This window comes from Hesperophylax consimilis, chromosome 14 (assembly GCF_061612785.1).
Source record: "Hesperophylax consimilis isolate HC1 chromosome 14, BYU_Hcon_1.0, whole genome shotgun sequence".
Taxonomy (NCBI): Eukaryota; Metazoa; Arthropoda; class Insecta; order Trichoptera; family Limnephilidae; genus Hesperophylax; species Hesperophylax consimilis.
In genome coordinates this window covers 23,557,922-23,574,629 of record NC_142849.1, presented here as the reverse complement: position 1 = coordinate 23,574,629, position 16,708 = coordinate 23,557,922, and the positions used below count along the sequence as shown (strand labels likewise).

The following is a 16,708-nucleotide window of genomic DNA, read 5'->3' as shown; positions in this document are numbered from 1 at the left end:
ACTCATCAAAATGACAATTCAACACACCTTTAAAAAGTGATGAAAACTAGGTTAAATAGGTTACGTAGATTAGGTTAGGTTAGGTTTGCAGGTTAGTTTTATTTTATCGCTTTTAATGACTTTATATCACATTTAAAAGTGTTGATTGTCACTGTGTTGAATAATCATGAAACCCACACAGATTTAGTTGATTTTTTTTATTTTTATTTAAAAATATATTTCTTTTATACAAAAACATAAATATGTTAAATTACAACAAAAAACTAATTATAATAAAAATGTTTTCTTTTTAACGTAACTACCCAATTCAAGAGAGAAAAACGTTTCTCGTGTTTGATTTGGGGAGTAGTGCCATTACAATATATTATATTGGGTAAAGAAAAGAAAGAAAGTTTTTATTTACAAAGTAAGAAATAAACAAAATGTATAAAGCTTGATAACAAAAGTATAGATAATTAAAATAGACTACAATAGATGTTACTAAATTAGATAGATAGTAAATGTAAATAAATATAAGAATATATTTATTTACATTGAACATTAATTTAAGAATAAAAATAAAATAAAATAATATTATTACATTTCGATTAATAAGTAGGTAGTAGGTGGTATAAGTACAAGTAGTTATTTTATTCATTTGGAGTAAACAGAGCTGATAGTATTGCAAGCGGAGGTACATAATAAGTTGCGACAATAATCTGTTGGTGGCTCGAATGATAATATCTTAATGTATAAAAAAAATAATAATATATTATATTTATAATAATATAAACGATAATATCTTAATGTATAAAAAAAAACAATTTTATGAATTTATTATTTTCATAAAAATTAATGACTACTTTGTTAACTATTTAAAGAAATTACGCACTATTGAAAATAATGATAATTAAACCACGAAAAATAATAAAGACAATTTGCTGTTATAAAAAAATTACCTAAGTAAAATTACGATTTAATCCGCCCAAGATGACGGGTTGTTTCAGAGAATTTAAACAATTCATCAAATTTCAACGTTCATTTTAAAGTTCCGCGAAAGATTTTTTCAATTTATGTTTTTATTTAAGTTATGTCGAGCAACTAGCCTATAATGATATAATAACAGAACATGAATAAAACTTTCACAGAACCCCAAAATTAACGTTGAAATTTGATGAATCGTTCAAATTCTCCAAAACAAACAAAAAGATTCACTATGTTAAAACGTATAAATAATTCTAAATAATCTTAATTTAGCGAGAAGGAAACATAAAAAAACGAACGGATACATTTGTTTTCGGAATGTTGATATTTTGTTAAGTGTCTACTCAGAACGAATCATTTAACCACCGTACTACCCATTAGCGCAAGCAATGGCAATTTCGTGAAACATTTAGTTCCTGAAGGATGTTCTTACTGATGATTACAGACTAATTTAGAATTATTTTAACAGCATTTTGCAGGCACAGGAAGTATATTCTCTTTAAGTTGCGATGGTTTTTTTATTGTTTTAATTCTTACTTTGTGAGTTGACCCATAATGAATCACTTATTAGTCATAAATGCAATGCAAATACAAGGAATACATTATTATATAATGTTTAGTTCAGTTAAAAAATGTTATTCTTAAATAATGTTTATAAATAATGGTGTTCCGTCACGCCGTTTGCTTTTAATAGGCCGTGTGCTAACCAATAGTATGGTCAGAATTTGAACTATGTAGTTTAAATTCACACACGTCAGCTATAACCACGGATTGCCGTGAGCCACACAATCGCACAAAAAACGTTCGTCCTGTCAAAACCAATGTGTAGACTATCGCCGGTTATTTATCGGAATAATCCCTTAATAAGTATTTTATCGCAATCCAATAAAAAATAACGAGTGCTACCGTACGACGATCACCGTTCCAGTGCTGACAGATGATTCTCGAGATGCAGATTTCATTCGCCACCCGGTGAGTTGATTGTGAATTAACCTTACGAATTGTGTTTTCGCATTCGCCTGTCATAAGCCATAGGCTTCATCCATGCTTTATCTGGGTGGAATAGCCCTTTAAAGTACGGCTATCCCAACCTTTGTTTCTTCCTCGAACAAATGGTGCTATTTATTAACTAGGTTTCAGTAAATTTATTACGATACGTACATTATTATAGTTTTCAAAAAGGTTCTTTTATAGTATTTGATTATTTTTAAAATGTGAAACTGCACAATAGTCCTAACTGCTCCCAACTAACTGGAGACAGTAAGATTATGGCTTCCTCAATTGGGGTATTTTGTGAGGTTGAAGGTAGTGGGGAGGGGAAGGAGATGTGGAGAGAGAAAGGTAGGGGAGTACCTGGCTATCTAGATCTAGTCACCAAAAACGGCTAAAACGAACGTTTCAATTCTGTAACTTCCACTCTGGAACGTGCCGCAAATATACTATATATTATTTTAAATGAGTAAATTGTGAAATAACACAAATAAATAAAATAAAACTTACTTGCGCACATAGGGATTTGAGCCCGCAGCCTCCGGCTTGTTAGTCGAGAGCCTAATTCCTCGACCCGACAGGTCATAAAAATAACGCGATGATAATAAAATTATAATTAAAGTATTTTTTATTTTTCGAAATTCAAACAATGATGGCATAAAAATTATCTTAGGATGCTTACTGTCATCTTTCTATTCTATCTATCTATTCTAGAAAAACGAAAAAGTCATAATAATTTTCAATCATTAGGTAAAATAATATTCAACCAAATGTCATTGCATATTAAAACATCATTATTTTTGAGTTATGTGCAGTGGCAGGCTTCTCTAATGAGCGGTTGTGCAGTGGAACTACCGAAGAACAACTACGGCGAACCAGACTAACTGAATCAGATTATAATATTACTACAATTTGAACAGCGCGCTTCGTAGTATTCGCCCGTACAAATACAGCGTGCCAAGACTCCATGGTAAAAAAACCACAAATAGAAACACGGCCGCGCGGCTTCTTATGTGCGGATCCCGGAACGCACCTATAAAGCGAAAAATCTATGGTATATTTCAAACAAGATAAAACAGTTTAGAATGGTGCCGGAACGTGCATTAGAGCCAAAATTACCTATTTGATAACATTATGTTTTTTCTGTTTCAATTACATATGTTTATTACTTGTTTTTAAATTTAAAAATTTCGCATTATAAGAAAAACATTATTTTTCAAATGTTATCTGCCGAATAAATCTAAATTAATCTTGTCAGAAAGATTTTTTTTTACATTAATCCAAAACAGTAGGCCCTGAGAAAAATAAATTCCCAAAGTGCTTGTCATCTTATGGGATGTACCCAAACCCGCCTCTCAAATTGTAAGCTTAGTTACTTTTCTACTATTCTCTAATACTTGTGAAAAAGATAATATTACCTTTCTACATCAACTTTTGAAATGATGTCACTCCATATATAAAATGAAAAAGAAAAGCCAACATTTTCTTTTTCTTTAATCAGCTTTTATATTGAACTCCCAACAATTTTGACAACGAACCACCATACCTTATGAGAAAAATCTTATTAAACTTCAACCATGTCTAGTTAAACTTCATCCATGTCTAATTAAACTTCATCCATGTCTAATTAAACTTCATCCATGTCTAATTAAACTTCATCCATGTCTAATTAAACTTCAACCATGTCTTATTAAATTTCAACCATGTCTAATTAAACTTCATCCATGTCTAATTAAACTTCATCAATGTCTAATTAAACTTCATCCATGTCTAATTAAACTTCATCCATATCTAATTAAACTTCATCCATGTCTAATTAAACTTCATCCATGTCTAATTAAACTTCAGTCATGTCTAATTAAACTTCATCCATGTCTAATTAAACTTCATCCATGTTTAATTAAACTTCAGCCATTTCTTATTGAAATGTAACAGAACACCGAATCCGCTTTTCCAGAACACCAGTATTGTAATTATTTTACCTTTTTAATAAAACGCGGCATGAAAATCTTTTGTTTACAGAAATTCTAACAATTTATTCAGCAAATTTGCTCAGGCGTTTGATACGATTTTAATAATAGGTTTATTCCCCAATAATCCTAATTAAATAATTGTTACACCCGTTTGATAGAATTATTTCCATATCAATAAATCCAGAATAATTAGGTACAAATATTATGAGCTCTTCCCCTGTTTTGATAAAATTTCAAATAAACAAAAATACGTTGTATTTTAGATAAAACACTTTGAAAATTTTGATAATTGAGACTCAGTTTCTCAAAAGAGTTTATCTAAGTAGTTTCTGAGGGTAAGGAAGTTAGTTTGTTAGGTACGGGAAAGGAAATCAAGAATAGGGAGAGGGGACTTGGCGTAGATGTAGATCTGGTCTCTAAACACGACTCTCGAAAGTGCCGCAAATACACTATGTATATTTGTATCCTATGTATATTTGTATACTACGTACATTTTATACTATGTATATTTGTGTACTATGTATATTTGTATACCACGTATATTGAGTATATTAGTATACTATGTATATTTGTATACTATGTATATTTGTATACTATGTATATTTGTATACTATGTATATAATGATATTTTCCCTGTGATTTGAACGACAGTCAATTAAAATACAATTGAGTTTCTCTGTATTGAAAGAAGAGGTTTATTTAGTTAATCTCACAAGATTTACATAAAGAAAAGCATTCAACAAATACAAGTAACAAAACATTACCTGTAATGAAAGAAACGACATTTAATGTTATTAATTGTTATGTCAAGTCCTTAATCACAATCACGATAGCAATTACAAATTAATTAAATTATTCCCATCAATCTGCCTTGTCACAACCCATAGATTATTTTTACTATTTCTTAAACCATAGATTACGAAATATCGAGTCGACTGTGTAGGTACTGTGGCGCACATCCAGCCAGTGACAGACACACACAGCCACAATGACGAGACAAGCTCGGCATTGCCTTGAATTATAGAAAATTATATTTTTCTTTACATCTCCCCCCTAGGGAAGACAATAAACCCCAACCTATTAAGTATCCTCTTTTTGGTTCATTAATGCAGGTACTGGAGTTAACTTTGAGATGTGGAAAAAATTTGATTCTGATTTTTGTCGACCAGTGTTTATCTTGTAAATTGAGTTTGATAATTTTTCTATAATTTTGTAGGGTCCGATTCTCAATTCGTCTAGCTTATTCCTATTAAGTTTGTTTCCATTCTCCACAAAAACAATATCACCAACGTTGAAGTTGAAGTGTCTCCTGCTTTTATCGTAAATTATCTTATTGTAATTATGTGACTTCATAGTATTTTCCAGAGCTTTTTTTCTGTCTTGCATCAAACTGATGTCGGTCTTCTTAAGTTTTAACTCATTTGGCAAAATTGTAACATCTGTGCCGTTAAGTAGATACTGTGGCGCATATCCTGTGACAGTGTGCTCCGTTTCATTATAGATTTTTACACAATTATGTGCTATAGTTGTCCAAGCTACTTTTGAGTCATTTTCGTTAATTTTGCATCTAATTTTATTAACCAGTGTTTGGTTCAATCTTTCATTTAATCCATTTGAGAAAGGTGAGTTTACTGCAGTAAAAATTATTGGAATATTTTTTTCATCCAAAAATTTTTTGAATTCTCTAGAATTGAAACCGGGGTATTGGTCTAAGAGTATCATACCGATGTCATTAGTTTCTGTGGAATTTACGAGTTTGATGAAATCATTGGTATTTTGAGTTCTTGATGTCAAAATATGTGAAAATAAATAAATAAAATATATGCAAACCTCGTAAAATGATCTGATAGCAGGTGCAGGTATCTCTTTGTTGACCGTGAACCCCCAAAACCGCCTATTGTATCAATGGAACATATTTCAAAAGGTTTTGTTGGAGGACCCAAGTAAGACATCAATCCATATTTGTTTTTACCTCTTGATTTGTTCTTTAAACATACTGAACAACTTTCGCAGGTTCTCTTTATATTGTTTGTCATATTTTCTGCTGTGTACAACGAGCTTATCATTTTTTGCATTTGTTTAATTCCTATGTGACCTAGGTCTGTATGAACATTTTTGATAAATACTATGCTGAATTTTTCTGATAGAATTATTTTTTCTCTTTTTTTTATTTTTTTGTAATAAACATTATTCTTCGATATCAATTTATCTCTTCTGCACTGTATCTTCTCATTTTTCACCTGATCTTTTAAGATATCTTCTAATTTTATTAAGTTGATAACTTTTAATTGCTCATCTTGGTTCTCATCTGGTTCTAAGACTGGGTTTCTGCTTAGGCAATCAGCTTCAATATTGTATTTACCTGTAGAATATTTAATTTGAAAATCATATTGTGATAGGTAGTATGTTAGATCTCCTAATTCTTCATCAGTTCTTGATTTTATATTCATATTATCTAATGGCTTGTGATCTGAAAAGACAGTTAATTTCTTACCTATCACAATAGATGTTCCCAATATTTAATACATTCTTTGATAGCTAGGCATTCCAGATATAAAGCCTTCTTCCTTTTTTGAACTTCATTCAATTTCTTTGAGAAGTAAGCTACTGGTTTTTCCTCATTGTTTTCTTGTGGCTGTTTTAGGATAGCTCCCACTCCTAGTATACTAGCATCTGTGTATACATGTAAAGGCAAGTTCGGGTCAAATATGGTTAATATTGGTTGAGAAAATAAAATTTGTTTCATCTCATCAAATGACTCTTGGCATGCCATAGTCCAATCAAAGGTTTGACCTTTCCTCAAAAGATTATGCAACGGATCCAATTTCATTGCTATTTTTGGCACATATTTATGGTAAAAGTTTATTTTTCCCAAAAATTGTCGCAGGTTTTTCTGCGTTTTTGGGGTTGGAAAGTTTCTTATTGATATCAAGTTATCTTTCAGAGGTCTAACTGAATTATTTTGTATTATGTGACCCAAATATTTAACCGAGTCAGCTGCGAACGTGCATTTTGTAAACTTCAGTCTTAAGCCTTCACTTTCAATCGCTTGAAACAGCTGTCTTAGATGTTTGACATGATCTGAGAAAGTTTTTGAAAAAACCAGGTTGTCATCTATGTAATTTACTGTGAAATCTCCGAGTTTGTGTTTCCGTATTGTGTTACACATTATCCTCTGAAATATTGCTGGTGCGGTTTTTAAGCCGAATGGCAAACATGACCATTGGTAATGACCTTCTTGAGTGACGAAAGCAATTTTGTGCCTGTCTGTGACTCGAAGAGGAATTGACCAAAATGCTGAGTTCAAGTCTAGTGTTGAGAAAAACTTACAATCTCTTGTTTTTACCATCAGGTCTTCAATAAGCGGGAACGGCTGTGATTGAGGGACAACAATTTTATTTAAATCTCTGAAATCTATGCACAATCTAGATTTTTTGTTTTCATCTTTTTTATAAGCCAATGTAACTGGAGCTGCAAATGGACTATATGATTTAAGATTTTCACGGCCAAAAGTATTTTTGTTATTTGTTTTTGGGGTATTATGCCGTGTTGCGCTAACTCCTTCTTTAGCCAACGTTTCGGACAGCATTGCAGTGTCCATCATTAGGGCAGATGTCTTATTTGAGGTTGTGTTAAAATGTGAGCTTAAGGATGAGGTTGTGATACCGTGTTGCCAGTTCCAACCCTCTGAGCTAACATTAACGTATCATTTTTTAATTTAAAGTGGTTTTCTTCGTTTAGCTCTGGTGTATCCGTCAATTACCGGATACCAAGAACTATTAAGCTTAGCTCCATCGTCTCTATTGATGTTTACGGGATTTTTATGAATTTCAATGGCCTCCGTAATCAGCCGTGCTCTATAAGTTTTCGGTCTCCCCAGGATTTCAGGAACAAATCCAAAGTAATGCCCGGTGTCAATCAAATGCTCGGCAATTGCCGATTTGTCAGGGTGGCCGAGTTTACAAGCTCTAAAGTGTTCCGAAATTCTTTTGGAGATAGTCCGCTCTGTCTGGCCTACATAGACCTTGTCACATCCGGAACAGCTGAGTTTATACACTCCATCTGTTTCCAGAGGAAACTTAGTCTTTGCAGACCTCAGTAAGTCCTGTATCTTTGTTGTTGTTCCGAAGACAGTCTTGATATTTTCCTTTCTAAAAAGCTTGGCAATTTTGTCTGTCACATTGTGCACATAAGGCAGGAAGGCACAGCCTTTCGACTCTTGTTCAACTCTGTCTTCGTTTGGTGCAGATTTGGCTCTTATGATTTGCCTTGTCTGACTTGCTGGGTAGCCGTTACGCTCCAGTGCATCGTTCAGCTTCGTAAGTTCCGCTCCGATTTTATGTTCTTCGCATATTCTGGTCGCTCGGGTCACCAATGTATGGATAAGTCCTCTCTTCTGCGCTGGGTGGTGGTGCGAATCAGCGTGTAAGTACCGATTCGTATGGGTTGGTTTCCTATATACAGTATGCCCGCTACGTCGACGATGTCTTCGCTATTTGGCCTCATGGAACGGAGAAACTAAACGAATTCCTGGACCATCTTAATTCTCTCCACAGCAAAATTAAATTCACAATGGAACTGGAAAACGAAGATAAAATCCTGCCCTTTCTAGATGTGGAGGTGATGCGGAAACACGATGGTAGCCTAGGGCATACTGTATATAGGAAACCAACCCATACAAATCGGTACTTACACGCTGATTCGCACCACCAACCAGCGCAGAAGAGAGGACTTATCCATACATTGGTGACCCGAGCGACCAGAATATGCGAAGAACATAAAATCGGAGCGGAACTTACGAAGCTGACCGATGCACTGGAGCGTAACGGCTACCCAGCAAGTCAGACAAGGCAAATCATAAGAGCCAAATCTGCACCAAACGAAGACAGAGTTGAACAAGAGTCGAAAGGCTGTGCCTTCCTGCCTTATGTGCACAATGTGACAGACAAAATTGCCAAGCTTTTGAGAAAGGAAAATATCAAGACTGTCTTCGGAACAACAACAAAGATACAGGACTTACTGAGGTCTGCAAAGACTAAGTTTCCTCTGGAAACAGATGGAGTGTATAAACTCAGCTGTTCCGGATGTGACAAGGTCTATGTAGGCCAGACAGAGCGGACTATCTCCAAAAGAATTTCGGAACACTTCAGAGCTTGTAAACTCGGCCACCCTGACAAATCGGCAATTGCCGAGCATTTGATTGACACCGGGCATTACTTTGGATTTGTTCCTGAAATCCTGGGGAGACCGAAAACTTATAGAGCACGGCTGATTACGGAGGCCATTGAAATTCATAAAAATCCCGTAAACATCAATAGAGACGATGGAGCTAAGCTTAATAGTTCTTGGTATCCGGTAATTGACGGATACACCAGAGCTAAACGAAGAAAACCACTTTAAATAAAAAAAATGATACGTTAATGTTAGCTCAGAGGGTTGGAGCTGGCAACACGGTATCACAACCTCATCCTTAAGCTCACATTTTAACACAACCTCAAATAAGACATCTGCCCTGATGATGGACACTGCAATGCTGTCCAAAACGTTGGCTAAAGAAGGAGTTAGCGCAACACGGCATAATACCCCGAAAACAAATAACAAAAATACTTTTGGCCGTGAAAATCTTAAATCATATTTGACGAACCTCTATGGGGAGGAAGTTCACACACTGGTACGACGATTGGAGAATCTGAGAAAGAAAAGAAACCATTTTTTGGGCAGCCTTGCTTTTCTCAAGAGGTGTAAAGAAGAATCGATTGTACCAGTACACATCCAAATAAAAAGACACATCACATCCCGGAAAGCAGATAGAGTATTCCAAAGAGCGGAGGCTGCACTATTAAGGGAGAAGATCCACAATGTGCGAGGCGAGCTGGATGGAGTATCTCGGGACCTTTTCGCTCTACATCTGCACCTAAGTGCAACCCTTACCGAAGAAGACTGGAGAAAAGTTGACAACATGACTTACCAACAAGCAGTGAGATCTAAGCAGTCAACAGATGCGAGACAGAAACAAAAGTTTGAAAGGCTCAACCGAGACAAAAAAGGTGAGCGAAAACAACTCAATCAAAATAAAGTTGTCATCAACATTTCGACCCTTGCGTTGAGCCCAGACGCAACTTATGTACTGGCAAAGGGGATGAATTTTGCAGTGGCCCCCAAAAAGATACCTGTGGAATCCATCGTATGTGGTGTAGAGACTGCACTACATACAATGATGAAAGTACACAAAATGTCAGAGGTGCAAGCAGAGGACATCCGGCAAGAGACTTGCCATATTTTGAAAAGGGCTGAAATACCCCGCCCCAATATCACGAAAGGAGAGTTTATGGCCCTAAAAGAATTACGCGCCAATGAGGAAATCTTGGTTCTGCCAGCCGATAAAGGAAATGCCACTGTCGTGATTAATACGGCAGACTACACAAAGAAGATGGAAGACCTCTTGTGCGATTCAGGCACCTATAAGAAGATTAAAAACAACCCCACCAACAAGATTGACATAAAGACAAGGGAACTAGTGAAAGCTTCTAGCATCAGGAAAGAGGATTGGTCTAAGCTTTTTGTAAAAGCCTCTAGAACTCCTGCCCTGTATGGTCTCCCAAAAATACATAAAAAGGAAATCCCAATGAGACCGATTGTCAGCGCTATTGGCGCTCCTACATACAAACTTTCCCAATACCTCTCAAGATTACTGCAGATGCAAACTGGTAAAACTGAATCGTGGATTAAGGATTCAACAGATCTGATAAGTAAGCTCAAGAAAGTTAAGACTGAGGAAGGAGATATTCTGGTCAGCTTTGACGTCGTGTCACTTTTCACAAATGTGCCTCTAGAAGACTCCATGACAATGCTCAGGGAGATATATGAGGAAGACATTTGCAAACTTTTTGAACAGTGCCTCAAAACGGGATACTTTGCATTTCAGGGTGAACTATTTGAGCAATTGGAGGGAGTTGCGATGGGCAGTCCGTTATCGCCAGTACTAGCCAACTTTTTTATGGAGAAGTTTGAAGAAGTGGCACTCGACACAGCTTCGGCTGTCCCTAAAGTATGGTGGCGCTACGTCGACGATGTCTTCGCTATTTGGCCTCATGGAACGGAGAAACTAAACGAATTCCTGGACCATCTTAATTCTCTCCACAGCAAAATTAAATTCACAATGGAACTGGAAAACGAAGATAAAATCCTGCCCTTTCTAGATGTGGAGGTGATGCGGAAACACGATGGTAGCCTAGGGCATACTGTATATAGGAAACCAACCCATACGAATCGGTACTTACACGCTGATTCGCACCACCACCCAGCGCAGAAGAGAGGACTTATCCATACATTGGTGACCCGAGCGACCAGAATATGCGAAGAACATAAAATCGGAGCGGAACTTACGAAGCTGACCGATGCACTGGAGCGTAACGGCTACCCAGCAAGTCAGACAAGGCAAATCATAAGAGCCAAATCTGCACCAAACGAAGACAGAGTTGAACAAGAGTCGAAAGGCTGTGCCTTCCTGCCTTATGTGCACAATGTGACAGACAAAATTGCCAAGCTTTTGAGAAAGGAAAATATCAAGACTGTCTTCGGAACAACAACAAAGATACAGGACTTACTGAGGTCTGCAAAGACTAAGTTTCCTCTGGAAACAGATGGAGTGTATAAACTCAGCTGTTCCGGATGTGACAAGGTCTATGTAGGCCAGACAGAGCGGACTATCTCCAAAAGAATTTCGGAACACTTCAGAGCTTGTAAACTCGGCCACCCTGACAAATCGGCAATTGCCGAGCATTTGATTGACACCGGGCATTACTTTGGATTTGTTCCTGAAATCCTGGGGAGACCGAAAACTTATAGAGCACGGCTGATTACGGAGGCCATTGAAATTCATAAAAATCCCGTAAACATCAATAGAGACGATGGAGCTAAGCTTAATAGTTCTTGGTATCCGGTAATTGACGGATACACCAGAGCTAAACGAAGAAAACCACTTTAAATAAAAAAAATGATACGTTAATGTTAGCTCAGAGGGTTGGAGCTGGCAACACGGTATCACAACCTCATCCTTAAGCTCACATTTTAACACAACCTCAAATAAGACATCTGCCCTGATGATGGACACTGCAATGCTGTCCGAAACGTTGGCTAAAGAAGGAGTTAGCGCAACACGGCATAATACCCCAAAAACAAATAACAAAAAAAAAAAAAAAAAAGGACTATATGATTCTTCTATTATATTTTTTTCTAGTAATATTGCAATCTGTTTTTCAATCTCTTTTTTATCTTCGATTGTGCAACGATACGGTCTTTTATTGCAATATTTTTCCACTAACAAATCAATGTGTGCTTCATAATCTTTAACCTTTCCAATGTCATCTTTGTCCTTTGCAAATACAGATTTATTCTTCACTATTAATTCATCAATCACTTTTTGTTGATCAAAGTCTAGATGATTTATATAAGTAATGAAGTTTTTTTTTGTAAAATTTTCATTGAAGTTTATTAAATGATTAGATTGGGTTTGATTAGAAACTATTTCATTTATTTGTGTTGGAGCTTTCTGACTGATTTCTAAGTTTTCATGTTGAATTAAGCTAAATTTTTGTATGCAATCAAGTCCAATTAAAAAATAGTAATCAAAATTTTCTTTGTCTATTACAAAGACATCCATATTTTTTTCAATGTTAAAAATAGTTACATCCAGTGATATCATACCAATTGCCTTTTTAACGCCATTAATTGTTTTTAAGTTAGTATTGTTCGAATAACCTGTTTTTTCATTGTTTATCTTCAATAACCTTGAGTTTATCAATGACACATTAGAGCCCGAGTCATAGATTCCAAATACTTCAACATTTTTATTTAACACTAACTTTACTTTAATTAATGGCGGCACTATTAGTTTTTTTGGTTCTCACATTGCAGTTCGCATTCTAATTCTGAATTATTAATGTGCTTTATTTTCCTCTTATCATTTTCATTATTATTATTCTTTGTTCTGAACCAACATAAATCTTCTGAGTGATAGCGCACACCTTTATTTAATTTTTCACAAATGCTACATTTTTCTTTCAACGGCTTAGTATCGTCTTTCTTTCTCATATACTTTTTCTTCGAAACTAAATGTTCTAATTTGCCAAGTTCATTAAACAAGTATTTTGTTTCTATAATCTCATCCTTGTTGATTCTATCTGTTATATAATCTGGTGAACCGGCAGCAATTATATCGGTTAAAGTCCCCTGATCAATTGTTTTTCTTACTTCAAGTAAAAGTCTTTCTTTTTTAACCGCATATTCTAATAATGATCCTGATTGATACTAGAAAGATAAAGCATATCTGCTAGCAGTCCAACCTTTATCACCATAGGTTTGCAGAAAGTTTGATTTCCAATCTAACCACTCTGATTGTAAACTAAGCTTTATCATCATGGACGAATACCAATCTGTACACGATTTGATGATTGATGATGAAAATAATCTGAAGATTTCAATTTTTTCTTCGTCCTTAGTAATGTCAAACCTTGCACATTCTGTTTCAAATACTTCCATCCAGTGACATGCACTTATATTTTTTCCATTAAATTTTTCAAGTACAAACCTGTCAGCTAACTTTTTAATGCTTTGTTTTTCGTTTTTCTGCTGATTTTCGACTAATTTTTCCAAAATTTTCACTATAGGGTCTTCTGAACTCCTGTTATTGGCAATAGACACTTGTTCTTTGGTAATTTCCTCTAGAAATTGGTCCTGAAAAATCATGTTTTTATCCGCATCCACATATGTTTGTGAAATATCTTCTGTCATTTTTTTCCATACACTTCTGGTTTGGTGTCTTTTTTTCAATGTATTTTTTACTGCAACATAAGCCTTAGAGGTGTAGATAGGTTTGTGGAGTGATGCTGCTTGACATTCTTCCGGAATCAGGAAAACTTTGTCATCTTGTGTAACAATTGAGGTTATGGCAATAAAATTAGACTTTCCGTCTGTTGTTGGTTTTGATTGAAATGTAAACTTCAACTTTTCCATATTGTGAGAATAAATGTCGTTTTATAATGATATTTTTCCTGTGCTTTGAACGACAGTCAATTAAAACACAATTGAGTTTCTCTGTAATGAAAGAAGAGGTTTATTTAGTTAAACTCACAAGAAGTGAATATTATATGTAAGATAATCCGCGACAGTTTCTCTGATTAAATTTTTTGCTGTCTTATAAAATTATTTACAAAATCAATATAGGTAAACCATTTTTGTGTTTGAAATTAATCGTTCCTACTCCCGATATAAGGAAAACCGAGAATATACACATTTTTGATCTATAGCTCTCCCTTAAAACCCTTTTGCGGCGGTCACATGAAAAGAGTTCAGTTAATATTTTGCGAACTCCTGTATTCGAAACCGCAACCATCGGATTTGCAGCCGAAGAAATTAACCGCTCAACTAAAATACTAAAAAGGTGAAATGAAAACAATAAAATACATCAATAAAATCAACGTTTTTGGTCGCTTGGAAAGACAATAGAGTTCATTAAACATTTGTGTTTCAGACATATTCGTAGGTATCCAAATACAGTTCTCGGCAAGGTCAAAATTTATCCTTTAGTGTTCATCATATTATAATAATTTGTACTACTGAGAAATATCCCATCCGGTAGATTGTCGGCAGAGCTTTAGAGAAAATACATAACATTTAAAACCTTTCTGACATTGTTGAATAATATACAGGATGCTCAGGATTAATAGTAAGAGGAAGACCGTTAATAAAGACGGGGAAAGAGTTAAGATCCTTTACTACGAATCCAGATACTCTCAGAATCGTCCTTGTAAAAGACAACCATTCTTTATCGAATTGAAATGCTTTAGCCGTGTTTGTTGACCAGATTTACTGCCTCTCTCTTCCTTCATCCTAACAACACCCCAATTGGTGACTACATAGTCCCCCCAGCTCCGAACAGTCGTGGGAAGTTAGTGCTTTTGCACACTTCTCATATTAAAAGTTAAAACTTCTTCCATATACAAGAGGAATTATAATATGAAAGAATTTTTTTAACACAGTTAATAACTAATATTTTGTGCAAAGATTTAAATAAATAAATTTATTTTGTCATGCAATTTTTTAATTGGAAATGCTAAAGTTTCGTTAAATTTGCAACAACTGTAAGCCATTATAAATTATATTTTTAAATTGGACATACCTTCAAACATTCAAACGATTTAATGGTCGTAATATTTTTTAAAGTGATCACCTATATGGTCCCAACTGCTCTCAACCACAAAAACATGCGAGACTATGATATCTTCAATCAGGGTAGGTTGTGAGGCTGAAATGAGTGGTAAAAGGAAGGAGATGGACAGAAGGATGGTTGGGAAGTGCCTGAAAATTCATATCTGGCTATTAAACACGTTTAAAGCAATTAAAAGCAATTTTACGATTCGAATGTTTGTCTTTTACAAATATCTAGCACTGCTAAAAGTGTGACAAATTTTCCAACGATTTAATAGTCTTATTATTCGTAATGACTTCAATTTGGGAGGCGGGTTTAGGTACCACCGCCACGGAAACCATTTATTCGATAATCGCCTCAAGTGGCTCGCTACGATTGGTGACTAAGCATGGGTGTCCGGGTTCATCCGGTGAGATGTGTTGACGATGTGCCTACCTATTGACTGCATGGCGTGCCGGATCGGGAGAGGCTGTTTTAAGGAGACCATTTGACCTCTCCAACTGGTCTCCCTTGACCCATTGCCTTGCGCCACAGCGGGAGGGATAGATCATACGTCCTTCACTCCTGGACAAACTGATTCCTAGATTCCTACCTATCCCCCATACCCTTTTCCTTAACAGAACTTCCTCCTTCTATTCTTTAAAAAAGACCCTCCACACAGCATCTCCAAATATGACACAGACCCTGAGGGAAATTATTTTCCTCAGGGCCTCCTGTACAGGGTTAATGTAAAAAATAAATATATTGAGAGTAGCCGTTATAAAGTTTGTAAAGAGTACAGATGTTTAATCAGCTCTATTTCTCATATAAAATGTTGGTAAGGTTGTATGACCCAGGTGGAGTTCTGTATCCGGATTACAGCATCCATACAAATCTTGCTACGGCCGAGCTATCGTAGATATCCTTCTAATGTAATTTGCATTTTTAATGAACGATTATATAGACTAGTCACTAGTCGCTTATAGTGAACTAACAGATTAGCATTGTAATAATTGCTGTCTATAATCAAGTCATTGAAAAAACCATAAAACCCATACATATATATAGGGAAGCTACATCTGGCTAAAGCCCTTGAACCAAATGGCGCATGTACTCGTAAGCAACTTGAATATTGATGCCTATTTAAAATTTAAACAAAAACGTTAATGTTAAAATAAACTGTTTTTCTTGTGAATCCATGAGGTATAGCTTTTACTAGTGGAGACATTTTTAAAACTGTCGAATAATAACGTAATTCTGATAATTGATAGTTCAGGTAAAAACCTACGTAAAAACTTACGTTAAACACGAGAGAAATATATGTATATTACTTAACAGAAACATAATATACCGTTGCTGTTTCAGAGTGCCAAAATTTTACCTGTTAAGGCTATTTTATGGCAAAAAATCATAATTCAGTATATATTTACCCCGCAGCATAAAGAAAAATTAGAACATAAATACAGTACTAGATTCACGCTCAATGACGGGTTAATGGTTTCGAAATTTAATAATAAATACGGACAGAGAACGTTTGAATACAACATACCGAAGATATTTAATTTATTACCTGACCCTATAAAGCAATGTAAGT

At 35.2% G+C, this 16,708-nt stretch overlaps 1 protein-coding gene and 2 pseudogenes across 1 annotated transcript in view; all 3 read right to left on the bottom strand.

Annotated features, from left to right (window-relative positions):
• The window catches only part of Sol1 (CUB domain-containing protein Sol1), a 341,999-nt gene that overhangs the window by 94,559 nt on the left and 230,732 nt on the right, over positions 1–16,708 (bottom strand). The window lies entirely within an intron of this gene.
• On the bottom strand, positions 5,007–7,275 carry LOC149418077 (uncharacterized; annotated as a pseudogene).
• On the bottom strand, positions 12,622–13,940 carry LOC149418076 (uncharacterized; annotated as a pseudogene).